The sequence below is a fragment of the Zeugodacus cucurbitae genome, chromosome 2 (genome assembly GCF_028554725.1).
Source record: "Zeugodacus cucurbitae isolate PBARC_wt_2022May chromosome 2, idZeuCucr1.2, whole genome shotgun sequence".
In the NCBI taxonomy this organism is placed as follows: domain Eukaryota; kingdom Metazoa; phylum Arthropoda; class Insecta; order Diptera; family Tephritidae; genus Zeugodacus; species Zeugodacus cucurbitae.
In genome coordinates, this window is record NC_071667.1 from 43,035,055 (window position 1) to 43,052,625 (window position 17,571).

The following is a 17,571-nucleotide window of genomic DNA, read 5'->3' on the forward strand; positions in this document are numbered from 1 at the left end:
CACACCAATTATGTATAATCCTTTGACTTAAGCAATATATTCGTATACAACTTTATGGACATATACGATAATTTGAAAAATTAGTTAAATTTTAGCTAAAACAGTTTTAAAAGATCTCAGCAAGAATGAACTTCAAATTGGCAAACGCTTTTAAAACTCCTATATTTTCTAGCGCCTTCCTGAAAAAATTACTACAGCAATCAAATAAAGAATCAGTGTGAATTGCAACAGCAGCAATCTTTATGTACACATTTACATTGTTAAGCTAGAACAAGCCAGCGAAAAATATAGTCAGCGAATCTAGCACGTGCCCTATATCTAAAGCAGACAGATTTAATTTTACTTAAAGCTTGTAGAGCTTGTTATACAAATGAAATGTTTTGAAGCAGTCATAATCAAAGTTTAATTTTTTTTAATAACATGAACTATCATTTAAACAGATCAAATTCTATACTTAAATAATGTTCCTGCTAAATCAAGCAGATCCCACGGCAGCCAATTGAGCTAAGTAATTTTGTTGTCACTTATTCAACATACGCATTAGTTCGGACAGTTGAACTCAAGAAAGAGAAATTCACATAGTCCGTGATTTTTTACTAAACGCTGCTACAGTAAAGTGTTGAGCTAGTGTTCGTGTTATATCGATGTGGGTGTAGCGACTGCACTCCTGCAAATCGAATGCAAATTGGTCAAAGTGTGAATTTATGTGAGAAATATTGTTTGTTCTTGTTATATGCTTTCCAACCGCACAGAAAGATTTAGTTATTTACAAAAACAAGCGATGTTGCGAACACGCGAATATTCCAGTACAAGTGTGCAACGCAAACAAATAAGCAACGGCAAAATGATTTAAACAGCTATGCAAATCGCTAGTCGCGCCAAATGACGTGACGTGCAACCGGCGATGAACAACAACGCTGTCTGGCATATCGTCTGGGGTGAATGTAAGTTATGCTTACTTTTCATGCTTATATTTGTTGCATTCTAGTGCATTTTCTTTCCAAAGATATCAATATGGAATAACAACAGAAAATTCAATGGCATATACTTGTATACAATAAAGGAAAGATAGAGCTGGTGGCTTTTGTTATACTTTAAAACCTTTAGAAGCTTCGGTATTGATTGGCTGCTTTCGCTATCGGTCGGTTTGTCATTTAATTTCAATGCAATAAATTTCGAAATAAATTTCGTGTAAGCCATTACTTCTGTGCAACGGCATAAATTACCAATCCGAGCTATGCAATGCGATTTTTACAAGCAATAAACACTCAATTAACAATTTAAAAATTAATTTTTAATAAATTTGCACGCATTTCCTCTGAATGGCAGCACATTGCCGGTGCAGTCTGCTATCGCGTAATGGCAAAGGGCCTGACGTTGTTTGTGTACGCCGCGGTCATAAATGTAAAATGCAATTGCGACATGGGAAGCGATGATTTTTCCAAGCGACCGCTTCAGAAGTGCAAATTGCCGAGGAAAACGCAAAAATGCAGTGCATTAAAATAATAATAACATGTACATATATAAACTAGCATAATTGTCATACGTTTTATACGCCGCGTCCATAATACCACTGAATATGAACTATTAAGTATTGACTACTAGATGTATGTAAATACATATGTATGTATGCAAATATATTGAATTTTATAAATAGTACACTATCCTTACAACATACAGCAATTAGAAATTTCCCACAAGATGCATGAAAAGAGAGTTGTTTTGCAAACTTTTCTGTTATGACTACAACCTGTAAAATACATTTATTATACATAGAAACAAAAATACTCATACAGCTTCAAAATGTTGAATATTACATAGAACTACTGAACACATTGTATCACAATTCCTTCCAAATCCTTGTTGAACTCATCCACCAGAATCTGTAGCATTTTGCTTTTTTGAAAAGGAAATTGTTGTTTATTGCTGAGTTTTCAATAATTTTATAATTTTTATTTGTAAAGTTATGAATATTTGTATTTATTTGAAATACCATTTATGTTTATTTATTAATTTTCTGTTAGGAACCCTATTGTATCATACACATATGTACATATGTTAACTTAAAAAACTTAAAACTTAGAAAAAGATCTGCATCTCATAAAAAGCTGCTGTTAGGTTCGAAGTTTTCTTTAAAACATTAAAACAAAATCCTTTAAAGAAGATGGAAAAGTCCTGGGAGGTATATTTCAGAGTATTATATTGGAATATATCCATGATCTAGTTTTCAATTATTTCCTGTACCAGTATTCAACAAACTGAATACTGAATTTCTCACCATAAATTCTCAGTTGCGAATGATTTCGCTACTTTTTCTGTCTGCTGCGTCGCATTCTCATATGTACTTACATATACATATGTATGCATAGTATATGACGCGCACACATCGGCGTAAAAAGCCATAATTTTCCAATTAAGCGAAAATGAGCGATTTATTTGCCATGAAATCAGTGAGAATCACCGATAAAAATCTCTTCGTTCGCGCAACACTGCCCATGTATCGCCATGGTATTGCCGCCTCACTGTTGCCGACGAGTTATCGAAATGTTGTTGTAACTCGCACAGAAGCAGCTGCGAGAGAGTGCATAACCACTCACGTGGGGGCACGGCTTGGTTGTAGCCACCGTTGATTCGTCTGCCGGTGCTGCAATTATTTATGCGCGCGTGTGGAGATCTGGTTGTTTTTGTAGGCGCATGCATCTGTGTGTACGGTACGCTTTTAGCCATAGCTCAGACACTTGTGTTGCATTGTGGGAGTAAGTTTATTCAGACACAGTTTCACAGCACAATACTTACGGCACTTTTTACTTGTTATTGCTATTGGTTTTTTCCGATACTTTGTTGTTGTTGATGTTGCTAGGCACTTAACCCCGAACTGTGCTGCGTCAACATGAACAGTAGCACACGTGCAACCGTGCAACATTGCAACTCTCGCTAGTTACAACGGCACAGCCGGAAATTTGCTGTTTATCTATAGTGTATTTGTGTATATGCACATTGGCAAGAGGGAATTCCCCCAGTAGCGGCTACAACGCTAGCAGCTGTTGCAGTTGCTCAACCATTCCATCGCGCCTGTGGCTTTGTTCGTTAAGTCCCAGTTGCTCGCGTATATTATATGTTTTGCACGTTTCTTGCCGCTAGTGTGGCGGCACTGTCAAGTGGAAAATTGCAGAATATGCGCGTAGGTGCTTTTAGTATTTTTTGGCATATCTGGCATTTCGTTGTAGGTCCTTACCTCCTTAGATTGGCAGTATGTTAATATGGGTAAATAAGGGTATACTCCACACCACACTACTACGACTGAAAAAAGGGAAATAATTCTCGCTATTGCGTGGCAATGTACGGATTCAGAGTTCGTATCGCCACCAATATCTCCAACTCCACCCTCTATGCCATTTCAACATCATCTGTGTGATATATACATACATATGTATATATGTGAACCAACCTCGCAGTGAAATCAACTCGTTATAAAGTACTTTAAATCTAATATGAACTCATCCAATACAGTTCTCTTAATCAAACACTGAAGTTTTTCTTCAAGTAAGTTTCTAAACTTGCTATAAAAAATATATTATTTTAAGTGAAATAAATTAAATGAGATATTTGAATAAAGTAAAATCAAAAGAATAAGTTTTTTAATTTGTAAAATTATTGTATTATTGTTCCTGATTATTATGATATTTCTTGAGGGGCATATATGTATGTAGATATGTGTACTTATATGCATATGTTGCAATGTGTTAGTAACTTCTATACCATCGTCATGGTCATCGGTATTACAAGTGGAACGGAATGTGAAACAGTTGCATGAATAATGTGAAATAGAAAACGTCTGCGTGAACTTTTGTTGGGTATGGTCTCTATGGAATTGTCCAATGCAGGACATCATTTCTTAAATCTTAAGGATAGCAAATTCGGTAATTAGCGAGCAGATTTTGCACAGAAAGCATTGTACTGAAACTAACTTAAATTTAAAAACATGTATTTACCACATGTGTAATACTAATTAAAAACAAAGGTGTAAAAGTTCAATGAAATCACTGTTAAATATGTATTCGATAATACTCAAAAAATAATATATTATATTAATTGTTACTCACAAACTTATTTTTATAAGAAAAGTTGAAATATAACTTACATCTGTTTGAAAGAGTTTTGGACCAGGACACAGTGAACTGAATTTACTCAAGCATTCCCAACATCTAAATGGAGAAGTAATAGTTAAAATGATATTTTCCTTTGTGCTTTGAAGCAAGATTCAAGCATTGAGTCATGTTAGGCGCTCATTATCATACTTAATGCTGTTTCCGTATCTGACAGAGAGCCAACACTTGCTCCGGAATCAGAGGTCAACTTGAATAACACCAAAAATTTGTCGTGCCTATCTGTGCATTCATTATTGTGCTTCCTTCCGGTCTTTGTTTCTCTCTTTCTCTCAGTGTTCTTTTCAAACACGTTCATGTGAGTAAAATTTAAATCCCATTTTAAGGGAATTAAGAGAAAGCTACGAAAATCAAATATAACCGCGATAGCTATATACATACGTCAGTACTTACTTTATTTAAGCAACTTTCACGAACCCATGTATCCGACCATCATTTCTTGACTTTAATATTGCTTTTGCAGCAAACAAGTTTGCTACAAATTTCTCTATGTAAATTTATGCAAAAGCAATTAATCATAGTCACACATACTCGAGGGATAAAAAGAGAAAATGGCAGTGAGGGTGAGATACTGCCTCAACCCTTGTTGTCACATAGAGTTATATACACATTTATACATACATACATATATAGAAAATACATAATGTTAGTATACGAGTATATTAGTAAGTACAAGTATTTAAGTGTATTTCTAATGAACTTTCGAAAAATTCGCTTTTCGCACCATATAATTTAAATTAATTACTTATTAAATAACAAAGGTATATTATATTATAAAGGTATAAAAATGGAATCGAAAGTTTTCAACACAAAATTGAAATTTTACCATTAGTACCTGGGCGTTTTGTATACAAAAATAGCCTCCTTATTTAAAGATTAAAGATAAAGATCTTGACTAATTCCACCATATATTTGCCCCATCAGTTTTGGTTTTGAAACGTAGAAATGGATTGTTTCATTCCAATCTTATTAATTAAAGATTGTTAAACCTAAATAAATTAAACATTTAAAAAGTAATAACAATAATAATAGAGAGTAATAATGTTTTTCTTGGAACGAATTTAAATTTTTCTATAAGAAATCTGTTTACAAATATGTATATAGCTTACTAGGCGAAGCGAAGAAACTTCAGGTTTTCTAAACAGCTGGAAAAGTTAAAGTAATCGAAATTTCCGAGTCAGTTATGACAAATAAAATTTGAAATAAATTTATTTTTCTTCATTCTTAATTCAGTAACCGCGCATAGAAGAACCTGGACAAGTTCACTTTCACAGTTCATTTGTAATATGTTTATTAAAGTCGATTTAAGCATGAGTAAGTAATGAATACTAGGACACAGTTATCTTTGTATTCACATTCATAAATATTTATGTACATGCATATATACATATTCATTTGGCGCATTTATTATTTATCTACACATCTGTTTTATTTAATTTTCTCTCCATTTATGTCGTTCGTTTGATATCCATGGAACTACCAGAAACAGGGAAGAAAAGGTGCATGAGTTCAATTCATTTTTTCAATCTTTGTTATTGCATAGGCACAGTGGTAGTTTGGAAGTAACCTGCTCCTTGTTGTTGCTTTTATTACGTTTGTTGCAATGTGACAGCTGGACTACTCACCACTAATCTCCCTCTCCCTATTTTTGTTGTAATGTGTAGCTGTTGCAAAGCGAATGGCCGCCATGCAACAGCATCAGCATTAGCTGAATATATTTTGGGCGCATGTGAAATAAAGCAGCGCCATCGAATAGTAGACACAAACACACACATGCATGCACATACACTTACAAACACACAGTTACATTTAAGTGTAATTGTCACGTTCATGTGACTGTCGGCTGTCTCCTTTAGTTTATATGTGTCGCTTGCAGTGAATATGCGCATGTGGCATGGTTGAAAGCAAAAGCAAAATGGCAATATGGCTTTTTGGAGCGAAAATAAATCATAGCAGAGACGACACCATGTTATATTGGAACTTTTCCCATACCCTCGCCGTTTCACAGCTCTGCTGTTGCTATATACTCTACCCTCCTCTGGTAAACTCAAATGCACTTATTGTACACACATACATACATATTTGTATACTACATAATTTGCCGTGTGGATACATTTATATATGTACATACACATTTACATTTATGGTATGCTTCAGCGAACTTGCATGAACTTATTTGACTAAATTTAAATTCAGTAGCGTTGCATTTAAATGGGTTCGTTTACCATTTTTGTTGCACTTAAAGGCGAAATTGAAAAGCCAGACGCAGATTCAACGCAAATTCTATTGAAGTGGAAATATGAAATTTTCTTTGCATTAATTCATTTTTTATTTCGTCTTTCTGTTTGCCGCCACTTGATTCGCTTTAGTCTACGAAGAAGTTTTCGCCACTGACTGTGACTGTTGGACATTAACTGGTGCGCCTTAAGAAAAACTGTTTAATTAAAATTTAATGAGACAATCATTAACACATGCACATACTCATGATATATGTACTTCCATTCTATTATTAATCATAAGAGAAATAAAACACAACTACATACGATTTACGGTAGTTATCCTTCTTTATTTAATACTACACGGATTTCGAACAATTAAAAAAATAATACCGGCTAGCAAAAAGCGAAAGTGTTATTCTTTCACATGATTGAAAACTTTGAATGAAGGAAAACTTAATATATGCGAAAAATATGGCGGAAATAAATTATTTATAAATACGGTTGAACTTACATAACTCGAACTTTTATAACTCTAAGATTTTGTTTTTTTGTGGGTTATGGTGATTCGAGTTAGGGAAGTTTAATTTTATTTTTTTATTTATTAATTAATCCTGTAAATATTTCGAAAGAATATGATTTCTATGTTGTTACAAATTTTAACACTATATGTATATGGAACTCTAAATACTTAAAGTATTGTACTCATAACTCAGATAACAACAATCAGATGTACAACTGTACCATAGCCATTATTGATTATCACTCCCTCTTTATTAAGCAAGTGGAAAACTAATTTTTGTAATTAAAAATAAAACATATGAAAGGCATGCAACATCAAAATCTCTGTTTTCACCTCGTTTTAGATTAGCACGATTTTTACCAAAGATATACACACACACATAGATACTATATGTATATCAAACTATATACAGGCACACAAGGAAACCAGTCATGAAGTATTAATGAAACATACAATCACATCATGCTGCCGCCGCAATGGTCCTTTGTTAAAGAAATCCACACCGAACACACCTTTCGGTAAATCGAAAAGGGTTGGAATTAGTTGGTAGAAAATATTTTACACCACCCATGCAATATTACTACTGTTGGGCAGATACGTTGGGCCTTGTGACTAATATGAAATTCAACGTCTGAAGCACGCCGACTGGTAGAAAGTGGAATCATTTTGCGTTAGTGTGGTTTAGATTTTGCTGTTGTATAATGAATGAGCTTCGAAGGTTAAAGGCGTATTACTGTCTAGTAAATTAGTAAAATACACGCAAACCAGGGCCAGGAGGAGTAAGGTTGCCGAGCCTACAAAGATATAGCCGAATGTAAACTCCAGGGAGACAGAGACAATTTGCGAAGGGATGTAAGGTATACACCATTATTCCTTATAGCCCTTAAACGGGAAAGAAGAAGAGAATTGGATGATATGGTGTGGTGGTAACACCATGGAGTTTTACGTTTACAAAACTGTTTGAGCTAGCCATGTGCCAGTTAAATGCGTTCAAGGATGCTCACATTTCGCTTACACTCGTTCATATTTACACATGTTTGTATGTGCATGGAGCGTATGGGTTCGTTAAAACTAAAGGCTTGCAACGCTTGTACGGTTGCACGAGTCTACGACGATTTTGAGTGTGTTGTTCTACAATACATTTGAACGCCTTGCATACCAAGGTCATTCAAAATTCAAAGCGACATTTCCGAGCTTTGTTTAATTTGTGTTTTTGCACTTGTCCTGCTGAAGCTCAACTATATAAATGAAGTTAAGTGATTTACTTGAACTGAAATGGCATGTATGTTCTGTTTATATGTATATACGTATATAATTTAAATTTACTTCCAATTGTTATTCTTATTTGTTTCCAATCACTTTGCGAACTAGGCTATATGAACTTAGGGGACGACAGGACTTGGCATAAATAGAACGAAAATTGGTCACCCATTAGCACTGATCCTCAGAATATATCACTAGTTTTTGGATTCATTAAAGCGTTAAGGAAACACAAGTAATAAAGTTGACAGTGCTGTATTGTAACTAATAATGTAATTTGAAGATTATCTATCCAAATTTAATTCTCAGCACCAGGGTTGTTGCAGAGAAATCTTCACGGTACAAACCCAATAGGACAATCAATTTTATTAACTATATTTGTATCTCCCCAAAATCACTCTAGTAGTATCTTCAGATTGCTTATACCACAATTAAAAATTTTAGGAAAATATCTATACTAATTTTTTGTTTTAGAAAATTGTACAACAAATTGTTTCAATCTGGCGAAAATTTAAATTTGTAGGCGAATCTATAGGAACAAGAGAAATATAGTTTTAAATTAATGTTTATTGTTAAATAGATTTGAAATAAAATCAATAATCTGAACATATTAATTATAAAATCACAATCGTTAATATCAGTTTTCCTACTGAGCATTATTATATTACACTATTGCCTTGCACTTATAGGGTTGAACTATTAGATTAATTGAATACATGAACATACATTTCCTGTTTATTTTCAAATTTATTGTTTTCGTTGAGAAACATGTTGTCGTTGTTTTTTATTTTGGTTATGCAATAAATTAAGATGTAACTCTTTCAATGATTACTATAAATTCATACATAATAACACAGCGGTAAATATCACTCTAAATATAACATATTAATTGACTGAACAAACAACTAAAAATAGATCCAGCCAGAAAAAATATAAAGAAATGATTTTAACAAGCGGTCGTCAACTAAGGGAAGAGAAGCTATATTTATAAGGTTTGTAGATTACACTCCTTCCCAAAAATTGTTCTAAGAAATCAAATCTTTTACTCTTCTGTTTAAACATTAAATATTTGTATGTTTACTTCAGATTTATCACAGGGTCAAATGTGACTTTTGACTTCATTTGTCTTTAACATCAATACTTATACCATAAAAAAACGAAAATACTCACCAAAGATCTATGAAACGTCGTAGAAAAATATCAGAAGTATAAACGATCTTCCCTTCCATACAACTGGATTATTTAAAATTATGTCTAAGACCTTTCCTATAAATTATCTAAGTAAATATGAGAAAACATATTATCGTTTTCAATATTTATATTTAAACTAAGAGCTAAAAAGTATGATATTAACAAATTAGTAAATAAAATTACTTTCAGTTCAGTCAGGTGGAGCTGCAAAGAATTAAAGTTACTTCGGTCTGGGAAAATAACTTCAACATAAACCATAAAATAGACCACACATGAATACAAGAACATCACATACCACAAAAAACATGATGAGAAGTAGTAAAAAGTTGTAAAAAGATAAACAATTCTTCAATCCTGTTTCACTAACAAACGAGATTAGTAATTCAAGCAACGGAAAGCTTTGGTCGTTGTGCATGTCATGAACAACAAATGAAAGAATTACTACTACTACAGACTATAAATACTAAATAATGATTTCCTTTTAATTTTATGGCTTTGCCGACACTTTTGCCAAAACATACAATTTGACAACACAAAATATGGCTTTGAAGGTACTTACACATGTAAGCAAAAAACACATTCGTGCATTAATATGTACATGTGAACGTGAAGAAAAAACAAATTTGATTACCATACCACAAAAACGAAAAATAATTTGTGGAGTCAGTTGCTTGTAGCTAAAATGAACCGGCCAAGTGGCCAAGCTAGTGACTTCTGAATCTAGTAATTTTGAATGGCGTTAGCCGCAAGATGACTACAAAATATAAAAATTAGTTTTTATTTTCAAACAATAAACACCTCCAGCAATAATAATTGCCTGTGGTCAGATAAAGTAGTAAAGGTGTGCAGTGTGTCAAATAAGCTCTGCATTTTGAGGAACTGCTTTACGAATCGTCTGACAAACGCCGACCACTCAAACCCATTCATCGCGCCAAACTCGTGCTTACCTACCTACATATATACATACATAACAACTTGATTTATTTGTGATGTGCGATGTGTCTGGTGTTCGTTGGTAACAAAAGTAACAGCAGAGTCATCGAGTGTACTTGTAATTCATTTTATGACACTATCGCGACGAAATTAAAAAAGAAAACATCAACAATAAAAATGGCAATAAGAGATTTGAATGTTTTTTTTTTTATTATAAATATGTATAGGAATGCATATATCTATACTTCTGGGTATGTAGCGAGAAGAACTGACCAAGGTATAATATGAGATATCAGATATTTGCAACCACGTAACAGTATTCGGGTCGCTTTTCGGTGTGACTGGAAATTTTAATTGAAAGTTGAAATTTCGTATGTGAATTTTGTCGGTGTTCACTTTTTCAATTCATTCTTTCTTGCTTTGAATAATAATGTAGTTTGGCATAATCTGCTTGTCGCGCAAATTAAAATAAACGATGTGTCAGATCCTAAAAGGTCAGGTTTTGCGTTGGCTACATGCTCGGACGCGTCATTCCGATTTGTTTTCATTTTGTTGTTTAACAAAGGTTTTGCTTTTCTTTTGACCAGTTAGGCCCCATCTATGCCTGCAACCCGCAAATGCCACTTTCATCAATAAACTTAACAGCGTCATCGCCATCATTTCAGCTGTTGATACTACGTTGATGCAAAGCATAACTTTCAACTGAATGCCGAAGCTTTTGGATAGGTGGCAATCACTATGGACGCTTGGTCATGTCCGTCATGTACCGCACTGAGCATCGTGGAGTGAAACTGAATGATAAGAATCAGACTCGCTGTCATTCGCTTTGTTGAATTTTTGTTAATTTAATGGATGTAGATCGTCGGTGTAGATGAAAAATCGGTGATACATAATAGCAATGAAGATTGCATATGGCAAAAAATAGCAAAAATTAATTTTAAGTTTCTATCATGGATATGGAGTAATCCATGATAGACACATACTTCTTTTATTCTACATTTCTTAATGAATACATACATATATATGTATATGTACCTACATATATGTAAATGATCTTTAGTAACGGGAATTCCAACCTACATCCTATTCCTATTCTTAGGATATTATGGTTCATGTTCTTTTATTACAAACATATGTTAAGTTATATTATTTGTCTCGAAGTTTGATATAACTCGTTCTTTGATTATTTCGTCTAACATGCAATATATCTAATAATTCAACAGCATGAAAACATGATTTTATGTCTGTTTTAGTAAACATTCACGATATTCATTACTATAACTCGTCGATTAAAATTCATGTAAGCTGTGTTTTTATACTCTCGCAACAAATGTTGCTAAAGAGAGTATTATAGTTTTGTCCACATAACGGTTGTTTGTAAGTCCGAAAACTAAACGAGTTAGATATAAGGTTATATATACCAAAGTGATCAGGGTGACGTGTAAAGTTCAAATCCGGATGTCTGTCTGTCCGTCCGTCCGTTCGTCCGTCTGTCCGTTTGTCTGTCTGTCCGTCCGTGCAAGCTGTAACTTGAGTAAAAATTAAGATATCTTAACGAAACTTGGAACACGTGTTCCCTGGCACCATATGAAAGTTAAGTTCGAAGATGGGCGGAATCCGACCACTTCCACGCCCACAAAATGGCGATAACCGAAAACACATAAAGAGCTATAGCTATGAAAGTGAAATTTGGTATACAGGATTGTTCTGGAAAGGGGCATATTTGCCCCTGTTAAGTTTTTATATATCTCGTAAACTACTGAAGCTATATCAACGAAACTCTCAGGAGTCATTTTTTCAGGCATTTCCTTATATAGTCCAAAAATGGAGGAAATCGGATTATAACCACGCCCACCTCCCATACAAAGGTTACGTTGAAAGCTGCTTTAATTCAGTAAGGAAACCAACAGAACCTTAAATTTCATTATAAACAAGTAAGGAAGGGCTAAGTTCGGGAGTAACCGAACATTTTATACTCTCGCAATTTATTTATTTAACTTTATTTATATAATATAATACACAATTTGACCCACATATTCGTCATATATATTGTATAAAGTCCATTGAAAGTTGGAAACCATAATATTAGGTTAGAAGCATCGAGGTCCTCGTGTTCGATATATGGGGCTTTAAAAACCTATGGTCCGATTTCGGCGATTTTTATTTAGTATTGAAATTTAGTATTTCTGACGTTTTTCGTTAATGAGTTAACCCACTTTTAGTAATTTTCAACCTAACTTTTGTATGGGAGGTGGGCGTGGTTATGATCCGATTTCTTTCATTTTTGGACTGTATTAGGAAATGGCTAAAAAAACGACTGCAGAAAGTTTATATAGCTCTATTGGTTTGCGAGATATGTACAAAAAACTTAGTAGGGGGCGGGGCCACGCCCACTTCCCCAAAAAAATTACATCCACATATGCCCCTTCATAGTGCGATCCTTCATACCAAATTTTATTTCCATAGCTTCATTTATGGCTTAGTTATGGCACTTTATGTGTTTTCGGTTTTCGCCATTTTGTGGGCGTGGCGGTGGTCCGATTTTGCTCATTTTCGAAAGCAACCTTCCTATGGCGCCAAGAAATAAGTGTGCCAAGTTTCATCAAGATATCTTAATTTTTACTCAAGTTACAGCTTGCACAGACGGACGGACGGACGGACGGACGGACGGACAGACAGACATTCGGATTTGAACTCCACTCTTCACCCTGATCACTTTGGTATATATAACCTTATATCTAACTCGATTAGTTTTGGGTGTTACAAACAACCGTTATGTGAACAAAACTGTAATACTCTCTTAAGCAACATTTTTTGCGAGAGTATAAAAAGGTAGAGAAAACCTGCACTCAAAATGGTATAAAAAATTTTAAATGGGCGTGGTTCCGCCCACTTATGGGTCAAAAACCATATTTCCGAAACTACTCGACCAATTTCAATGAAATTCGGTTTGCAATATTTTCCTTGCATCCCAATGATATGTTGTGTCAAATTGGTTCACAACCACGCCTACTTCCTATAAACCAGTCAATCTGGATTGTTTACTTTACAATATATAAACTAGTGAAGATATCGGAACAGAACTTTGCACAAATACTACATTTATATTGTGGCATCGCCTTCTAAAAATATGTAATACAGATATAGATTTAGTACTTTGGAAAAAATATGTATAAATGCTTTTAAAAGGCGAAGATAAACTCACTTTTATTATTGTTTTATTGTGACAAATTCATTTTCTGAAAGCCGAAGCTTTTGTAAATTAAGTACTATTACAGTGAGTTCAGGGCGTTGCGCAAGTGAAAATACTCGCAAACGCAAAAAAGATACTGTGTAAATGCGACAATCGAATCGTAAATTTCGTTCAACGCATTTGTTTTTCCCCTTCGCAATGAAAGTACTCTGTATTGCGTTTACGAGTTTCAAACTCGTGTGTTTTACGAATTTTTCATTCGATGTCAAACTGGCAAACGCAATGAACAAAAAATGTAAGTTAATAAGGAATATTTGTAGTTTAATTTACTAAAATAATGTATTTAACAGAGCACATTTCAAAAATATAGAAAACGGAAAATATGAGTTCACCATTGGCGCTAAAAAGCAAATATTATGAAGTTATACTATATGTTGAATGGTGTGACCAATAAAAGTGTTGTGTTTTAATTATCTTTTTATATTATGTAATAATAACAAGTTTATTTCAATGACATTGAAGTCTAATAGTTATTTTTATGTACTTACTATAAATAACACTTGTTTATAATAGTGATTTAGAAGAATTACACATACTTACAAGATTCAATATTTAATAACTACAAACTAATCATACTGTTTTGTATTTTCTTCAACGTTTGGCATTTTGGCTCCATTCGCATATTCCAATAATTAATTTAAAACATAATACAATTTGAATTATGTATGTTACATATGATTGTTTATATTGTACACTTTTTATGCTCTCGCAACATGTTGTACAGAGAGTATAATAGTGTTGTTTTTTAAAACCTAAAACTAGACGGATTATTTAGAGTTATACGAGTTCATATATATCAAAAGGACCAGGATGACGAGACAGGTTAATCTTTTGGTACTTTCTAGAAATTAGTTTACAGTTTTTAGGTCCCTTCTTGATATAGAACATTCACAAATTGTAGAAGTACGGCATGGAAATTAAATAGTAATTCAAGAAGAAATTTACGATTGATAAATGTTTTTAAATACGTACGTACATCTAAGAATCATTGTGAGAACGGCCTTTTATGACGTTAACGCTTAATATAACAATTAACAAAGTATTGTTATATTTAAAAATATTATTACTTTTAAGTATGAAACATAAAAAAAAAATTATCATATTGATGTAAGCATCCAAAACAATCTCTTATCGTATTCTTCAGTATGGTTTAATTTAAAATTTTACCAACATCTTGAAATATTTCCCTGTCTCTGAGTTTTACAATCTATTCTACTATTATAAAGAGGAATGATTTGTATGTATGTTTGTATAAAGTCAAAAAGTACTGTACCGATTTCAAAAATTCTTTCACCATTGGAAGCTACATTCACCCCGAGTAATAGTATAGGCTATATTTATAACTAGAATCTCAACTTTTTGGAAATAGTTCCCAGGTGAGGGTATTAAAAAGACTCCATTATGGAGAATCTTAATCTGAAACTTAAAATCTTACAAGACATTCTCTTCGCATCGCAATCGCGTGCCAGAGAGTCGAATAACAAGCGCTCGCAGCTGCTTGCCGAACAAAATTTCAAAACCTCCCAAGTACGCGCTTGTAGAACAAATTACTAGAAATATACAAATGAGGTCGTAATTAAGTTTTAGCTCATTACAAATAAAATATAATTTCATTTTCGAATTTTCCTCATTTTACTTTTTTAAAATGAACCCACGCATGAAACGGAAAAGTACATACTTATGTATGGGAGAGTGTGTATAAGTGTGTAAAAACTTATAACTTTTGAAATGTTTATTTAAACCCGTGCGAAGCCGGAGCGGTCTGTTAGTAGATAATAATATGATAGTATAAAATTTTCGGTTGCACCCAAACTTTGCCCTTCCTTAATTTTTTTGACTTTTCTATTATTGAATTTGTTTGCATTCTCATTTTAATCTGCCAGTAATGTTAACTATTTTGAAAATATGTGAATGAAAATACAGTAAAACTTTTTCTACAATTAGAAAGTTTTACGGAGTACCGATTTCCCTTCGCAAGGCAATTCACTTTAGTAACGAATTGCTATTAGTAACGTCTTACACAGTAACCCCCCCGGATGTATGCCAGGAAAGCTTCCAAAAAATATTTATTTCAGCCAAGTGAACAATGTCAAATTAACACGACAGAATTAACAGACTACAAGTTTGATTTGCGATTGCTTTTGCTCACGTTCAAAACAGCTTTTCTACATAAAAGTAGAAATGAAAAGCATTTGTTTATTTAAATAAGTATGCATGTATAAATATACCCTATTAAGTCTACCCAGTCTCTGTTAAGAACTTCAAGACATGAATCCTTTCTAGGATTGCCAACTTAACTGAAAATCTTTGAGAGCGCTATCTGCACGTCATATTATGCATTACATGCGCATCCTTGGAAGCACAATGATACAGCCCGGTGTGTGTCCGAACTAAAAGCGTTTACCCGCACCCTGTTTGAAATGACTATAGAGGTCGCTGTTATTGAAAAACTTCGGATGAGAATTAAATTCACTCTAATTGGAAAAGCTTTCATAGCCATTTTCGACTGTCCAAGCAAATGAATTATATTTAAATTTAGTGCAAAAAGTGCAAAGCTTTGGCAATGAATAACTTTTGCTGTTTTTGTATATTTAGTGGTACTTAAACAAATAAACCGGCAAATAAGTAAAAAAACCTTAAGATAAATATCCATCAACAAAGTTTGCACAGAAACTTACAAGGGTACTCAAAACATGATTATATTTTAAATACTATCTTAAGCATTATATTTTGCAGTATTCATTCTAAAGATTCTTTTATTTTTTGGTGACAGTTTTTCTGACATCAATGTCGATTATTCTTATATTGCACCTCACAATTAACACTTTTCAACACTACCGATTGGTGAAGTGGCAAACAGAGATACTTAAATGTAGGTATGTATGTACATTATTATGTACGAATACATGATGTCGAACCAACTGCATACATATGTCACCCAATTCGAGAACGGCATCCTTTCATTTACCCGCTTAAACGAGACGGTGTAAGGTAAAATCTGTTGATGTCGAAGTGGACGACTTCGGCGCAGCAATTGACACAACTGACTTTAGAGGGAAGTTGCAAAATTTAAAAAGCAATAGCGGCAAAACTCAACAAGTTAAATTGTTTGTGGAAGCCTACACTCAAGGCAATGAGTACTGGTGAATTATAAATTTTATCTTATTTTAAATAGTAACTTTTTGAAATAGCTTCTATAATAATTAAAATAAAAATTTATAATTGTAATAATTAATTAAAATATTGTTAATAAATTAAAGTTAAATATTATGAATAACGGATGAACTCTTCATTCTACCCAACTAGACATTTTTATTTCATTTTTTTAAATAATTTGTTTCCGTTTATTCAAATCTATTATTCAACTATTGAGCAAAAAATAGTATACATATACATATGTATATATGTATATAATACAATATAATAAAAAACTATTTTCGTATTCGAAAAAATATCCGTAAACGATATGTGGGTTCATATTTTTAAGTGTATCTGCATGCTAGTATAGATAAGCTCATTCATTGTAAAAAATTCGAGTGTGAAGAACAAAGCTCCTCTATTCTATATTCTGCTTAACGAGGATATCGCTTATAAAGCCAAAGGCTGCGAACAAAGAAGATGCTCATATACCGTACTTACCATATCTTGTTTGTTTGTATTTTTGGTTATTTAGCGAGTTCGCTTTAGTTGACAGCCAAAGAAAACGTTGGCATTCGGTTGAATGGAAAAAAACTTGGAAGCAGAAAATACTATTTCACAATTACTGTATTGAAATAACAGCAATGGGCACTCCGATAAGGACTTGAAATGAATGAAACAAAAATTGTTCATTCTCCCAGATACTCGCAGTTTTGTATTTTTTTTATTGTGCTGTTTTATATAGCCGCCTGGCTCGTTCAATAATATGATAAGCTTAGACATTTAGACAGCCATTGGCTTTACTTGGAAGATTAGTTTTGCCAACGTGAACGGTAACCGAATTCTACTGTCTTAGCTTCAAACAAAAGTAAAAGAACAAATCTGGGAAAT

The 17,571-nt window shown here is 33.3% G+C and overlaps 1 protein-coding gene across 4 annotated transcripts in view; it reads left to right on the top strand.

Annotated features, from left to right (window-relative positions):
* The window catches only part of LOC105219617 (homeotic protein antennapedia), a 159,039-nt gene that overhangs the window by 30,813 nt on the left and 110,655 nt on the right, over window positions 1-17,571 (top strand). The window contains exon 1 of one of the 4 annotated variants that reach the window (XM_054235935.1): window positions 5,304-5,480. The exons of 2 other annotated variants lie outside the window; for them this stretch is intronic. The gene's annotated coding sequence lies outside the window, so the exon portion shown is untranslated. Of the gene's footprint in view, window positions 1-5,303; window positions 5,481-17,571 lie in introns of those variants that run through there. One more of the 4 variants, XM_054235962.1, reaches the window with a different exon arrangement.